The sequence below is a fragment of the Stegostoma tigrinum genome, chromosome 9, assembly GCF_030684315.1.
Source record: "Stegostoma tigrinum isolate sSteTig4 chromosome 9, sSteTig4.hap1, whole genome shotgun sequence".
In the NCBI taxonomy this organism is placed as follows: domain Eukaryota; kingdom Metazoa; phylum Chordata; class Chondrichthyes; order Orectolobiformes; family Stegostomatidae; genus Stegostoma; species Stegostoma tigrinum.
The window spans coordinates 91,343,071-91,354,710 of record NC_081362.1 but is presented as its reverse complement, the minus strand read 5'-3'; positions in this window follow the sequence as shown (position 1 = coordinate 91,354,710).

Sequence of the window (11,640 nt, the reverse complement as noted above, 5' to 3'; positions counted from 1 at the left end):
TTAGATCCCAAAGTGAAACCTGGCTTGAAAGATCGTAAGTTTTATTCTTACAGTTTGTTAATCGTGGTGGTCAGACGCTGAGCATGTTCATGTGAGGCTGCCAATGTACTTTCAACAGAAGGACGCAAGTTTATTAAACAACAAGAAAAAAAAATCAAATCTGCATAAAAGAGAGAATTTTGAAGGATCTTAACGTAAACAGCAAGAAAAATTTAATCCTTTCCCCAGCAATGTTCTGTAAGAATTCAATTCCAGTAAAATGTTATATTTATTTTACCTCTTGCTCTCCTGCTCGGACTGCTGAAAGCGCTTAACACTTCTGTTTAGTGCTGGCTGTGTGGACACATTTCCATTTCTGACAGCTTAGAGATTTTTACCAGCTCTCATGGCCTGGAGACTTCTACAATCTAAACTGACATAGTCTGGAGACTTATTAAAAAACTGAAACAAATACTGCCCATCTGCTAGTATGACGTCTCCTCTGAACAAGTCTGATTGAAGCCCCTGGTCCATCTTTCTGTATGCCAAAACAGTTCAACTTAGTAAATACTTCAACCAATTAATTCTCCAGGTAGTCATTTAACTTGATCCACATGACGACTTCCAAAGGCTGCCTGAACTAACTGTTCAATAATGACTCTTTGACCTGTTATAAAGAACAAGTAATCTTCTCAGAGCTGAAACTAAAATCTATTTTTCCTTTACTTTCACATCTAAGCTCCCAAGGAATAACAATGTATTACAAAATCTATGTCACATTTTGCTTCTTAATTTATAAGCATTTCGACATAGTTGAAAGCTCATTCACCTGGCAATTCATTACTGCATGTTGAATACTCATTTCAGTCAGAATGAAATTTGTTTTATTGTACTTGGGCCTCATACTCACCTCAGAAAATCATTGAGGCAAGAACCAAAATTGAAAAGTAGAGAAGAAAATAACAGCATATTTCTGTTACATGGCAACCTCAAACTTTAATTGTATCAGTGATAATGGGAATTGCAGATGCTGGAGAATCCAAGATAACAAAGTGTGAAGCTGGATGAACACAGCAGGCCAAGCAGCATCTCAGGAGCACAAAAGCTGACGTTTCGGGCCTAGACCCTTCATCAGAGAGGGTCTAGGCCCGAAATGTCAGCTTTTGTGCTCCTGAGACGCTGCTTGGCCTGCTGTGTTCATCCAGCTCCACACTTTGTTATCTCAAATTTTAATTGATAGCTTTTTAAAACTTATATTTTATCCTGTTTAACTCATTCAAGCGTGTAACCTCTTCTGGCAGGCAGAACACACACACACACCAGCAGGTCCAGGAACAGTTTCTTCCTGGCCATTATTAGACTGATGAATGGACTCGAGCCTAATTAATGTTGATCTTGCTAACCTTGATCTCGCCTAGCGTATGCCCTCTGCAATGTAACCTGTGTGTCTCTGCCTAAGTCTTTTTTATCTGTACGTCCTTGCTTACTATGATCTGCCTGCACTGCTTGTAGACAAAGCTTTTGGCTGTACTTTTGTACATGTGACAATAAATAAGCCAATAAATCAATCAATCAATCAAATAATTATCCCTTAGAATGCTTTTGACAATCCTACAAATCATATCCAATATAATACTCATCTGTATGTCGCTTGACATACTTTCGCCGATTAATTACTGTTCTAATTAGTCATTAGTTAGTTACAAAGCTCACTTAATACAAACGTAAGGCTTTCAGTTTTAGGCTACTCATTAAGCAGCTTGAATCCAACTGGAGCTTGAAATCGGATTGTGGTGACATGGAATCAGTGATAGGCTGATGCTTGGGACTGGATTCTGAAGTGACATTTGGTGCTGATGTTCAAGGTGAGGTGAGTCTTAGGACCATGTATGAGCATTGTTAAAACATCTAAAGATTAGAAAGGAGCTTCACTGATTTCAGAGCTACGTAGGATCGCAGCCAATATCTGTTTTTTTTTAACGCATGTAAGTCATTATTAGCTGTAAATCAGTGTTGTGAGTTACACAGAGTCATGGAACCATAGAGTCATAGAATTGTACAGCATGGAAACAGATGCTTTAATCCAACATGGCCATGCTGACCAGATATCTTATAGTGATCTGGTCCCATTTGCCAGCATTTGGCTCATGCCCCTCTAAACCTTTTCTATTCATTCCATACACGCACCATCCTCTGTGTAAAAAAGGTAATCCTTAGGTCCCTTTTAATCTTTCCCCTCTCACTTTAAACTTGTGCCCTCAAGTTTTGGACTCACCTACCCTGGGAAAAAGACCTTGGCTATTCACCCTATCCATGCCCATCATGATTTATAAACCTTTCTATAAGGTCACCCCCTCAGCCTCCAACACTCCAGGGAAAATATCCCCAGCCTATTCCGACTTTCCCTACATCTCAAAACCTCCAACCAGCAACACCCTTGTGAATCTTTTCTGCACCCAAACATGTTGAATAATATTTTTCCCATAGCAGGGAGACCAGAATTGCATGCATTTGAATAGTAGCATTCATTTCAAAAGGGCTAGAAAACAAGAACAGAGATGTACAGCTGAGGCTGTATAAGGCTTGGTTAGACTGGCTTAGGAATATTGTAAGCAGTTCTGGACGCTGTGTCTAAGAAAGGATGGGCTGGCATTGTACAGGGTCCAGAGGAAGTTTACAAGAATGATCCCAGAGTTGAATAGTTTGTCATAGGAGTGGGGTTGAGGACTGGGGGTCTGTACTCAATGAAGTTTGGAAGGATGAGGGGAGATCTTATTGAAACTTAAAGAACACGGAGATGACTGGATAGATTGGACATGGAGAAGATGTTTCCATGAGTAGGAGAGGCTAGAACCCAAGGGCATAGCCTGAGAGAGAAGGGTTGCTTGAAAATAATTGAGGATGAATTTCTGCTTCGGACTAGAGACGTAGTCTCAGGGTAAGGAGCAAACTATTTCAGAGTGAGATGAAGGGGAATTTCTTCACTTTTCAGTGGCTGGTGAAGCTTTGGAATTTTTTACCCCAGAGAGCTGTGGGTTCCTCCATCAGTGAAATGGTCAGGACTACTGACTTTAAGGGATAGCACAGGAAAGTGGTCTTGAGGTAGGTGATCCAACCTCAAGACAATAAGATAGAGGAGCACAATTAGACATTCAGCCCATCAAAACTATACCTCCAATTGTTAATGGTTGAAACATTTCATGCTCCCATTCTCTTGCCTTCTGCCTGTAATCCTTGATCCTCTTTCAAATCAAGAACATATCTATCTCTGTCTTAAACACACTCAATAAAGTGACCTCCAAAGCTTTCTGTGACAACGAATTCCACAGCTTCATTGCCATCTGGCTGAAGAAATTCCTCCTCCTCTCAGTTTTAAATGGCTGAGACTTCGTCCCTGGCCCTAAACAGACTCTCACTTTCTAAACTCATTTCAAGAAACCCATTTCCACTTAGAGTCATAGAGATGTACAGCACGGAAACAGGCCCTTTAATGCAACATGTCCATCGCACAAAGCCATGTTGATTATCCCCAATCAGTCCTTTCCTTTCCAAATACATGTAAATCTTGTCCCTCTGGATTTCCTCCAACAATCTGCCCACCACCGATATAAGGTCAATGGTCTGTAGTTCCCTAGGTTTTCTTTAACATGTATCTTAAATAGTGGCACCATTTTAGCCAACCTTCAGTTTTCCAGCACCTCACCTGTTGCTTTTGATGGTACAACTATCTCAGCAAGGGGCCCAGCAATCACTTCCCGAGGTTCCCACAGAGTTCTCGGTACACCTGATCAGGTCCCTGGGATTTATCCACCTTTATGCATTTTAAGACGTCCAGCTACTCCTTCTCCATAATGTGGACATTTAAGTTCTCTATCTTCCATATCCTTTTCCACACTAAACCATCATACAAAATACTCAGAGATAGTAGCAACTGCAGATGCTGGAGAATCTGAGATAACAAGGTGTAGGGCTGGATGAACACAGCAGGCCAAGCAGCATGAGAGGAGCAGGAAAGCTGACATTTCGGGCCCAGACCCTTCTTCAGAAAATACAAAATACTGATCTAGTTTTCTCCCCATCTCCTGCGGTTCCACACATAGACAGTCTTGCTGATCTTTAAGCGGCCCAATTCTCTCCATGGTTACCCCTTTGTCCTTAATGCCCTTGTAGAATCCTGTTTAATTTGGATTTTTTTTAAGTAAGCAAAAGCAATGACATAAGACTTTTGGCATTTATTCCAGAATTTCTTTTAGACAGGATTTAGATGAGAACTTGAAACGCCATAGCATATAATGTCATGGGCTAACTGCTGGAAAACGGGATTAGAAAGTTCACTGATAATGGGAACTGCAGATGCTGGAGATTCCAAGATAATAAAATGTGAGGCTGGATGAACACAGCAGGCCAAGCAGCATCTCAGGAGCACAAAAGCTGACGTTTCGGGCCTAGACCCTTCATCAGAGAGGGGGATGGGGGGAGGGAACTGGAATAAATAGGGAGAGAGGGGGAGGTGGACCGAAGATGGAGAGTAAAGAAGATAGGTGGAGAGAGTGTAGGTGGGGAGGTAGGGAGGGGATAGGTCAGTCCAGGGAAGATGGACAGGTCAAGGAGGTGGGATGAGGTTAGTAGGTAGCTGGGGGTGCGGCTTGGAGTGGGAGGAAGGGATGGGTGAGAGGAATAAGTTTGGAGATACTGTGCACTCTACCTCCAATTTTGGTGTCATCTCCAAACTTATTCCTCTCACCCATCCCTTCCTCCCACCCCAAGCCGCACCCCCAGCTACCTACTAACCTCATCCCACCTCCTTGACCTGTCCGTCTTCCCTGGACTGACCTATCCCCTCCCTACCTCCCCACCTATACTCTCCTCTCCACCTATCTTCTTTTCTCCATCTTCAGTCCGCCTCCCCCTCTCTCCCTATTTATTCCAGTTCCCACTCCCCATCCCCCTCTCTGATGAAGGGTCTAGGCCTGAAACGTCAGCTTTTGTGCTCCTGAGATGCTGCTTGGCCTGTTGTTTTGTTCTTCCAGCCTCACATTTTATTATCTTAGAAAGTTCACTGTTTGATGGCCAGTACAGACACGATGGACCAAAGGGTGCTGTAAAAACTTTATGACTCTAAGAGAAAGAGAAAAAAATACGCAGGTGGAACTAGTTCAGTTTGGGAACTAGTTGGTCTGTGCTAGTTAGACTGAAGTGTATGTTTCTGTGCTATATGTTTCTACGACACCATCAGCCACAAAACTAAACGTAGTCCTGACAGCAGCTAAATATACCAAAATCTAAAGTAACTGCGGGCAAAGCATTACAAAACAATGACATTAAAAATAATCTATCTTAATTTTTCAGTGCTAAAGAAGTACCAGTCTTTGGGTTTTATTGACGCAAGTCAAAAGTCAAAACATTTGAAGCAGTTGCAAAACGAAATTTATGACGAGGGTGTAGTTATTTGGGAACTGAAACAGCCAGGGTCTTTTTTTCGTTGGAAAAGATGAGAGGTGACTTAATGGAAGGTTTTTAAAATAACAAAGGTAGTAGACATAGAGAAAAAGTTATGACTAATGAAAGAAGCAAAACAAAGCTCTATAAATATTAGATAGATGTGAATGTATCAATGTTGGTCTAAAATTACGGACACAGAGTTATGAAGAAGAGTCACTGGACCCGAAACTCGGCTTTCCCTCCACAGATGTTGCCAAACCCGCTGAGTTTTCCCAGCAATTTCTGTTTCTGTTTTCGATCTCCAGCATCTGCAGTTGTTCTTGTTTTGTTTAGAAACACAGTTGTTTCTGATGTTCCAAAGCCTGCACTTCAATGGCATTAATATCTCAGCCAGTGTCAGTGGATAAGATCAAACAAGGGCAAAATAAAGTCATGGAGATTAGAAGCTTTCCGGACCTGCCTGCAATTTAAGAGTTAGATCTGAGCTTCTTTTAAATTACAATTTATCACAGAGGGTAAAAGTTTGAATCTTACAATGGACAGCAAAAAACGTTCTCAAATAATTAATCTCTGTTTTGAGATTAGTTCCTCTCTTCACATTACGGAAGTGTGGGATAGGAGTTTTTTTTCTCTCGCAGAAAGATTGCAGGTCTCCCAGTGAGATGTTGCTGACATTCATATGAAATCAAAGGTTAAGATATTCCAGTATTCGGTGAAAGGCACAGTATGTTATAAGGATTAATATATGTTGAGTACTGCTTCATTCAGCCTGTATATGTGTGTCTGCGTGAAGGCAAAGAAAGCCACAGAGGTTTTCAGAATTTATGTCTGTGCCAGTTCTTTGCCAGACTAATAAAAAATTGAATCACTACCAATCAGAAAGTGATGAGCTGATCTTTTAACTCTTTTTCTGGCTACTAAATTTTACAGCGCAGTGAAGGGCCATTGTGCGGATCTATAAGGAGGATCACTGCTCTCTAAAATCAGGAGATCATTCAATCTATAGTGCCTATTAATTGTATTTAATTGTATCATGTTTGACGTATAAATACCCTACAATTGGTTCCATCACCTTTAAAATCAAATCTGTCTAACAGTACGTAGGAAATTTCCACTTGACATCCAGTGTAATTGGTGTGGAAAGACTTCCAGATACCACAGTGCTGTGATGGAAATCCACTATCATGTGTTGGAAGGAACATTACCACAAGAGCATGCATTGATGTAGTATCTTTAAGGGAGCAAAATGTCTGTGAGACTTCAAAGGAGCAACATCAAATAATATTTGACACCCAGCTACCTACGGAGATGTCAAGGATAGCAGACAAACAGGTTGGTGGAAAAGATACATTTTAAGGACCTTCTTGAAAGTGAAAAAGAGAGGCGGAAAGATTTGCAGCTTGTTTGCCAGAACTTAATGCTCAAAAAAAAAGGACTGAACTGCTTACGTCAAGCTATGAATTTATAAGCACATGCATTGATGTAGGTTCGTGAGTTAAAGCATTAAAACCTTTCATCTCCTGAAAAGCTGCATGGAAAGCAGATTCAGTGTCAACTTCATGAAAGAACCGCACATTCAGACAAATGTAGTTCTATAATCATTCACAAAAATGTACCATAAAGAACAGTAAGCTGGTATTAGTTGTCAAGGAAACTGAGTGAACTGATTGAAAGGAATTTCTCTCTCAAGTGCTTAACTGCAATGTTCTTTGGTGAAAACAGATGAGTTTCTTTGACTGAAATTGCTAATTATATGAATAAGAAATGTTTGGAGGCATAAGGGCCAAGGCAGGCAGGTGGAGCTAGTTTAGTCTGAGATTATGGTCACTATGAACTGGTTGGATCAAAGGTTCTGTTTCCATGCTACATGATTCAATGACTCCATGTTGTGTCCTATCGGATTAGATGGGGAGCATTGTTCCAATTCTTCTTTCATTGTTTCTTTAACACTCCAGTGCTCTCCTGGTTTTCACTGTTGTAGAGACTCAGAATGGGCATTAGCAGAGAAGTAGGCCATTTGGCCGTGTTGCAAACCATGACTGAACCTGCCTCCACCACACTTTCAGGTAGTGCATTCCACATCCTAACCACTCACTGTGAGAAAAGTGTTTGATCATGGCTCTAATCATCTTGAATGCGCGTCTTCTGGTTTTTGATCCATCCACTAATGGGAAGAGATTGTCCCTATCAAGTCTGTCCAGTCTGCTCATGATTTTGAACACCTTGACCAAATTTCCTCTGCTCTAAAGAGAACAGTCCCGGCTTCTCAACCATTTTGGAAGTTCCTCATTCCTGAAGCCACTCTTGTGAAACTCTCCTGCATCCTACTTAAAGGTTTAACTTACTTCCCGAAGCATGATGCCCTGAACTGGGTGTAGTATTTCAGTTGAGATTGAGCCAGTACTTATTTGGGTTCAACATAACTTACTTGCTTTTATGGTCTGTGCCCCTGATGCATTTTGGAAGGTCGAATTTGAAAGCTGAGTACAGGATTAAGGATAGGATTCTTGGCAGCGTGGAGGAACAGAGGGATCTTGGTGTGCAGATACATAGATCCCTTAAAATGGCCACCCAAGTGGACAGGGTTGTTAAGAAAGCATATGGTGTTTTGGCTTTCATTAACAGGGGGATTGAGTTTAAGAGTCATGAGATCTTGTTGCAGCTCTATAAAACTTTGGTTAGACCGCACTTGGAATACTGCGTCCAGTTCTGGGCGCCCTATTATAGGAAAGATGTGGATGCTTTGGAGAGGGTTCAGAGGAGGTTTACCAGGATGCTGCCTGGACTGGAGGGCTTATCTTATGAAGAGAGGTTGACTGAGCTCGGTCTCTTTTCATTGGAGAAAAGGAGGAGGAGAGGGGACCTAATTGAGGTATACAAGATAATGAGAGGCATAGATAGAGTTGATAGCCAGAGACTATTTCCCAGGGCAGAAATGGCTAGCACGAGGGGTCATAGTTTTAAGCTGGTTGGTGGAAAGTATAGAGGGGATGTCAGAGGCAGGTTCTTTACGCAGAGAGTTGTGAGAGCATGGAATGCGTTGCCAGCAGCAGTTGTGGAAGCAAGGTCATTGGGGTCATTTAAGAGACTGCTGGACATGTATATGGTCACAGAAATTTGAGGGTGCATACATGAGGATCAATGGTCGGCACAACATTGTGGGCTGAAGGGCCTGTTCTGTGCTGTACTGTTCTATGTTCTATGTTCTATGTTCTATGTTAAAGATCAGAATGCCAAATGCGCTATTAACTGCACTCCCAATCTATTATGTCATCTTCAACAAGATATGCACATATACCCACAGGTCCCTCTGTTCATCTTCCTTTACAATTGCAGTCTTTATGTTGACTCACTGCATGCTTCCTATTTCTCTATTCAATTTTGTCTGCTACAAACTGTCTTTCACCTTGCTTCTTATATTTCACAATCCTTGAAATTACATCTATAGAATAATAGGAAATATTTCTCTTGAATTCACATAAACGGGACTGTGAAGGCAAGAAATTCGATTTGACCAGCCTGAAAGTTTGTGAGATGTTAAGAGGGGAACACAAATGTTGGCAATAAAAAAAATTATTTCACTGTTACTCATGTCCTTGTGACAAAAGAAATCCTCTCTTCATTATTCTTGGTATGTGTTTAACATTGGCAAAGGCGCTATACCCAATTTGTGGCCTAGGCCAGGTCATCTAATGGCGAGCTGTTAGGTGTCAATAGGAAGCTAGTTTGCAGAGATGCAAGATGATCATATCTAATCTCTGTGGCTGCAGGACATCTAACTCCTATACAGTTCTGAGCTGAAGGCTTCAGTCTTTGGTTCATGGTGGTCCCAGTTTGTTGCATATGTACGTATGCATGTTGAAATGAGTTCTGTCCTCACCAACCTTCAGGCATGACATCACTGGTAACTCAAAGCTTCAACTCAGAATTTTTACAATGCAGATGGAGGCCATTTGGCCCATCATGTCGGCTCTGCTGAGCAGATCATATTACAAAAGGTGCAGGGCGACCTCAGTGATGCCACTTGGGTGCTCCCGTTGTTCTAACCACTCTTGATTTTGGCACAATTCCAAATGCGGATGATCACATCAAGCCGAGTTTAATTTCTGATGGGACTGAGGGAAATTGCAACATGAAGCACCCGCTGCATCTACGGAATTACAGTGCCTGCTGATAATTTTCTTTAAGCTGCTGCAATCCATTTGATGTTTTTGCACCACAATATGCTGTTAGGAAGAGAGCACCAACATTTTGGCTCAGTGGCGATGATGGAATGGTTGGCGTCAGACTAGAATGGATATTCTACGCATTTCTCATAACCATAAAAAAGATGAGGAATATTTTTGAAGAGGCGTCCCGACCCAAAACATCAGCTTTCCTGTTCCTCTGATGCTGCCTGGCCTGCTGTGTTCCTCCACCTCCACACTGTGTTGTATCTGACTCCAGCATTTGCAGTTTTTGCTGTCTCATAAGGAATATTAAATTGTTTTTATTGTTGTGACTCAATCATACCAGAGACAATGATTAAACGAACTTGTTTGAAATAATATCAACCCATCTTGCTAATTACAGAAGGGTCCATTATTCTTTTAACCTAATTTCATTATTCATGTTTATTTCAGTGGTATTGCGAGATAATGCATGTACACAGGCAGATAATCCTTGTATGTGGTGCCATGCAGATATGAATGCCAGGCGGTGTACGATCAGATGTCTTTGTAGCTCTGCTCAAGGCAAGGACTGGTGGCTCAATAGTTAGCACGGCTGCATTACAACACCAGGATCTTGGGTTTGATTCCAACCTCAGGTGACAGTCTGTATGGAGTTTATACATTCACCTTGTGTCTGCATGGATTTTCTCCCACAATCCAAAGATGTTCTGGTTCCATGGATTAACCATGGACGGTGCAGGGATGGAGCTGGGTGAGATGCTGTCTGGAGGGTTCATGTGGGCTTATTGGCTGGCCTCTGGACTGTAGGGATTTTATTTTTTTGAAAAAAATGTCCAAAGTAGAAACAAGAGGAGGTAATATAGTAAGATAATGAAATGTGAGGCTGGATGAACACAGCAGGCCCAGCAGCATCTCGGGAGCACAAAAGCTGACGTTTTGGGCCTAGACCCTTCATCGGAGCCTCTGCCTCTGATGAAGGGTCTAGGCCCGAAACGTCAGCTTTTGTGCTCCTGAGATGCTGCTGGGCCTGCTGTGTTCATCCAGCCTCACATTTTATTATCTTGGGTTCTCCAGCATCTGCAGTTCCCATTATCACAGTAGGTAATATAGTGACTGAATGCAATTGAAGAATAAATAAACTATTTCATATAAATATATAGGACTTCCAAAGCCAATGACTTTGCAGCTGCTGTATGGGGATTGGAAGGACAGCACAAATGTTTGAAAATAGAATACTGAAAATCGAAAGATTTGCATTTATAAAATATTTGCATTTACAACTACTGGCACCTTAATGTTCTTTACAGACATGTTTTGAAGTGCAGCCACTGCTGTAATGTAGGAAATGTAGTTGTGAATTTGCACTAAATAGACTCCTAAAAGCTAAAATGTGATAATGACCTGATATAGTGTGTAATGATATTGGTTGAGGGATAAATTCTGCAAAATACCTTTCATGTGACACAGACAATGCTACCTGAGACGAGCACTTGTTACCTATCCCTAACTGTCCTTAAACTGAATGGCTTTCCAGTCCATTTCACAGGGAAGTTAAGAGTTCCATACATTACTGTGAGTTTGGAATCACCTGTAGGTCAGACTGGGTAAGGAAGGCAGATTTTCCTTTGTGATGAAGAATCATAATATATCATTATCCATTGGGAATTTTGATTCTAAAGTAGAGAAATTGTGTGTCACTTTCAGTTTGATTGTCTTTCCATGTTAAGTGTGTTAAGAAGGAACAGACAGAGTTTTGGTTTCATTTTTGAGTTCAGTGAGTGGTGCTGGGTTTTCTGAGGATTTGTTTACATGTTTAGCAGTCTCTAGAGAGTTGGGGTTGGAGAAAATGCGCTGAGTGACGTGGATGGAAACTACAAAAATGGAAAGCTGCTGGAAGCTGAAGGCATGAAAAACCCACATTTGCTCTGAATGTATTTAGAAGTCAGTAAAAAGAAATCTCTTGAAACGGATTACAGCTGTGCTATCTGAACAAAATAAAGTTTGCATTGGAGGGACAGTGACCCATCACCGAAGTATGAGCATCTGC